Here is a 4,977-nt window from a genome sequence, read left to right as displayed (position 1 = left end):
CTATCACAACGCCAAAGTAAAGACTATACAGTACCAGCCAGGAGACCTCGTCCTGAGGAAGAACTCGATAAGCCGGGTACACGGCTCCAACAAGCTCGACCCAAATTGGGAGGGCCCCTACAAGGTCCTTGAGGCGAGCCGAGCTGGCTATTGCAAGCTCGCTAAGATGGATGGATCTGAAGTACCTCGGACATGGCATATCTCCAATTTGCGATTGTTTGTAGCGTAGGTAAAATCAGGATGACCAGTTGCTTGTTCTCTAGGTCCGGATTTTTGTTTTCTCATTCAATCACAGCTCGTTTTCATTTTCCATTGTACTTGTTTCATTTTACAATTTTCAAACCTGCACCTTACACTAGCACATTCAGCACTCCCTCGCTCAACGTCCTAGTGGGGGGCTAGGGGTGGTGGGTGAAGTGATGGGTGTGTTCGGCCCAGGAGGTCGGCAGGTGAAGTGTGAAGTGTTCGGCCCAGGAGGTCGGCACGAACGCACTTAATGCTTAAAATACTGAAGTGTGAAGTGTTCGGCCCAGGAGGTCGGCAAGAACGCACTTAATGCTTAAAGTACTCGGTCGGAAGTGCGAATTGCTCGACCTAGGTCGGCAAGGACGCGCTTAATATTTAAAGCACTCAGCCCCAAGGGGGTGAGGTGTGAGGTGTTCGACCCCGGAGGTTGGCACATAGCATTGCGAGTGGGCGAGGAAAGAAGAAAATAACTTCGAAATCTTATGTATACATTGCAAGCCTATCTATTACAGAGCTTTCGAGCTGCCTATCTACCGTAAAACTTCCGAGCTGGTAATCTCCTTCGATGTCTGTTCTACCTGCTGGTGGCCCGACCGGGGTGGAAGCTGAAAGTACACCTCAAGCATGTTGAGAGGCGTATGGTGAAGGCTATTCAGGAGCCCGGAAGCAGGAAACCCATTCCGTCCTGGATGGACCTCCAAGAGCATTTTCAACTGGAGCATGGTCACATCCTTACAAAAAGACAGAAAGGGCTTCTGGAGTGGCCACCGCCCTAGGCCACCGGCTCTTTCCCGGCCGCTCTGCCTGGAGACCCGTCCTCCTCCAGGGGAACCTCCTCTAGGTCTGCTCCTACGTCGGTTCGGCGGACCAGGCTCTTCAAGGCATGCCCCTTCCGGTACCCATCGAAGAGCCAGTCCAGCCTATCCTCGGCCGCAGGATCGTAGTCCTTGAAGTCCGCCACGTTGAAGCCGGGTAGGTTAAGGCCCTGCACCTGGGTCAGGGCCCGCGTAGAGCCAACCTGGAGGATGGGCCGGTTGAGGAGGGCGATGTCCACCTCGAACTGATCGGAGGAGATAAACTCCCGAACAGCCTTCTTCCGCTCTCGGCTGACGGTGCCGGAGAGCTCTACGGCATGTTCCTCCTTCAGCCTGGCCGCACCAGCCCTCTCCTGGTCGAGCTCCGACCTGGTTGAGGCGAGCTGGACCTGGGCGGCATCCATCTCCTTCTCGGCCTTGTCTAATTTGGCCTTAAGGGAGCTGGCCTCCTGGAGGGCCTGGGAAAGCTTCCTCTCCACCTCCAGGTTCTTCTTCCTCAACTTCTCCAGGTCGGGAGACAGCTCGGAGAAGCGGGTAGCCAAGGCGGCACCGGCAGCGTTGGACTGGAAAAGAGAGAGCAGATCAGCATGTCACATCACTTAACCCAGACACGGGGGTGAAATTAACCCAGGGGCGATACTTACTTGGGCCTGGGCGGTGTAGTACGCGTCCAAGAGCTCGGAGGGGCTGGCCAGCTCCATCCACTTCCTGTCCCTAGGAAGGACCGAGCCCACCATCAGCTCGCGAGCCACCTCGGGGAACTGGGCTCGGTCGTTGATGGAGAGTTTCCAGGACGGACAGAAGTGGCGGGGGTCATGCATCGTGGGGGCTTGGCCTGGCTTTAGGGGAGCTACGTGGCGGAAGTGCCACAAGCTCGGGGGAGTCGACTCCTGGACTTGCTCCCCGGCAGAGCCCACGCCCAGGTGGACTGGTCCCCCGGAGACCCGCGCAAGAGAAGGAGGCTGTGCGGAGACCAGGGCGTGCCTCTTCTGCCCAGCCTGAGAGGGCTCGTCCCCTCTGCCCCTCTTCTGTCCGGCCGCCTTCTTTTTGCTGGCGGCCTGCTGGGAGGGGGATGGTTGTGATATCTCCTTCTGGGGGGCTGAGCCGCCCCCCGGGGTGGAAGACCCACCTGGGGACCCCCGAGCAGCTCCGGGCTGGGGGTCGGGAGTGGCCTCCTCGAGAGATGCGCCCAACAGCTGGGAGAGCTTCCTCACTGAAATGAACACCAGGTCAGCCAAACGAAAGACAGTAAAAGGCAAAAAAGGGAAAATCTATACGCTATGAATAAAGACAGGGACAGAGCCAGCGTTACAGGTGTCGAGTTTGGGCTGGGGGGTCGCCACTTCCCCAGAAGATCCGGACAACGTCCCCATCAGCCCTGCTGCGGAGATCTGCTCGGTAGAGATCCTGGTAACATCGAGCTTCACCTTGGAGCCCAACAGCGGGCTGAGGGTCTCGTAGCCCAGGTCCTTTGGGTAGGGGTCGGCCTTGACCCCCCCAACCTTCCACACATTGGGGGGAAAATGTGTGGATCTGACAAAGAAGAAATCCTCCTTCCAATCCTTAACGGAGGAGGGGAGGCCGAAGAACAACTCCTGGGCCCCTTTCCCTCCCTTGGTCTGGGGGCTCCGACGGGAGAAGTAGTACCACCCCGGAAGGGAGGACTTAAGAATGAAGGCGGCTCGGAAAAGGGAGAGAGAGTAGGGGATGTCGCAGAGAAGGTAGTAAATCAGGAATCCGGTGATGATCCTGATGGAGGTAGGGTGAAGTTGGGTGATTCTGAGCCCCTAGTAGGTCAGAATATTGGTCAGAGCTGGATGGATGGGGAGACGGAGCCCTGCGATGAGCTGCTCCCTGTAGATGGTCACGAAGCCTGGGGGAGGTCGGCAGGCTCGGTCGTCGGGCCCGGCCGCCCTCGGCTCGAAGGCCGGAGGGATGGAGTACGACTCGGCCAGCTCGGTCACGTCCTGGGGCAATAGGGTGGCCTCCTGTAGGTCTGGGTAACCGTAGGAGAATTCGGGATCCTCCTCCTGCTTCGAGGTAGAGGTCCCCTCAGAGGGATCCCTGTCTTCCCCAGTTCCGCCCTGGGCCCTGCCAGGGGAATCATGGGGGGACTGGGGAGGGGAGGTGGTTGCGGCCTCTCGCTCGAGGTAGGCGTCGAGCTCAGCCGTTTCCTCTAGAGCGCGGGCAGAAAAAGGATGGGATGAAGGAGACTGGGGTGGAGGAGAGCTCATGGTGTCAGTAGGCTCGAGCAGGTCTGAGGTATGGAAGCTGGGACTAGAAGCAGAAGAAGGGGAAAGAGGGGGAGGAGAAGATGGTGACGAAGATGAGGGAGAAGGCGAGGAAAGGGCGATGATTCGGGGAGCTCTGCGGCGGACTGATACTATAACAACAGAGGAGGAAGAATGATCCGACATAAAAAGTAGGAGGTAGCAGAGGGCAAAAAAAGACACTGCAGAGGGGGAAGATGAATCGCAGAAAGGACTTACTGAGAACGGCAGAAGAAGGACTGAAGGCTCGCCGGAATCTGGGCACAGGACGCCGGAGGTTGCTGGAAAATGGAAATGTGAGTGCACAGGGAGCGTGATAACTTGAAATGCACAAGAAGAAGCGGAAATGGCAAATGGGACAGATGAGAATTTGGCATCCCCTATTTATAGGGGGAAGAGTGGAGGGAAAACGGTTGCGTGAATTTGAACCGACCCCCATGTGAACGCATTTAATGCTGGTACGAAAACCGAAGAGGCGGGACAGCTGAAAGGACGCGGGCACAGCGTCCCTGTGACAGCACTGTACCAGAAGTGACCTCGGCAGAGTAGTGCGCGGTTCTGGCCTTCCACGTGGCGGAGGTAGATTAGGTCTGCCTGACAGTCCTACCTAATCTAGGGGGCTAGTGCAGAGGCCCCGTTCCGGGCCCAGACACGTGGCAGCCCAGGAATGGCCGAGCTGGGCCTTGACCCTCAGACCCCTGGGAGCAGCCCCGTGCCGTACCGACTAGGGCTCCCAGGGGAGGCGAAGGTCCATCCCGAAGAGGTCGGGGGAAGTCCCCCCCCGAGTGCGGGACACTATCTATACCGGGCAAGTCCCGCGTCGTGCGGAGGTCGGACTCCCTCGCAGGTATAAATAATAGCACACATCTACTGTACAAAGGAGGGTGATTACTCGGCTAATACACTCTGACTAAGTTAATCCCCGTGAACCCTACTCACCGGAAAACTAACTTGACCGTCGGAGTGCCCTCGGGGACCACCTCAGGGCCCCCTCTGTTAGCTCATCTTCTCTGTTTTGCAGGTCTTGGATCAGCTCTCCCATCGACACCCCGAGCTGATCAGGTCAGCTCTCCTCGGGGAAGCCTCTGCGCTTCTTCAATCGTAGTAAGACATCTCTTGAGAGACCAGCGGGGCATCCATCTTCAACTAGTTCTACTACTGCTACTGCTACTACTGCTTTTGCTTTCTTATACACAGCAGCTTTTAGCTAGACTGCTTCAGAGTGAAGCTATTATTGCTATCAAATTCTAGTTAAAAGTCATAAGCCAAGCCTGTGCTCTTTAAATTTGTAACGTGTGGGTGCGTTTGATAAAACTGAAATTTGAAATCTAAAACATGAAATCTGAATCCATTAAATTATTAAATTGTTAAGTTTTAAATTTAATATATTTGAGTGCATATCATATTCAGTGATAAGTGAATAACTTATAATTTAATTTTGGGAGCAAGTTTTGCCTAGAAAAATTCAGGGTCATTTAATTAATTCAAATGTTCAATTTTTTTTCATTAAACATAATTTGAATTCATTAAATTTAACTGCTGAATTGAGTTATCAAATAAGATTGAAAATAAAAGACGTGGACTTGGCATATTGGCGCTTAGGGATGGATGCTCTGGCATTTTGGCATATTCCTCTCTTTAGTCTT

At 54.9% G+C, this 4,977-nt stretch overlaps 1 long non-coding RNA gene across 1 annotated transcript; it reads right to left on the bottom strand.

The window, feature by feature from the left end:
* Positions 1-1,486: 1,486 nt before the first annotated feature.
* On the bottom strand, positions 1,487-1,923 carry LOC140005692 (uncharacterized). Its single transcript, XR_011813263.1, has 2 exons — positions 1,706-1,923; positions 1,487-1,624 (listed from the first exon to the last, which is right to left on the bottom strand). It is a non-coding gene; the product is annotated as an uncharacterized lncRNA (long non-coding RNA).
* Positions 1,924-4,977: the final 3,054 nt, after the last annotated feature.

Source organism: Coffea arabica, chromosome 4e, assembly GCF_036785885.1.
Source record: "Coffea arabica cultivar ET-39 chromosome 4e, Coffea Arabica ET-39 HiFi, whole genome shotgun sequence".
Taxonomy (NCBI): domain Eukaryota; kingdom Viridiplantae; phylum Streptophyta; class Magnoliopsida; order Gentianales; family Rubiaceae; genus Coffea; species Coffea arabica.
The sequence above is the reverse complement of the archived record's forward strand: the minus strand, read 5'-3'. Positions and strand labels throughout refer to the sequence as shown.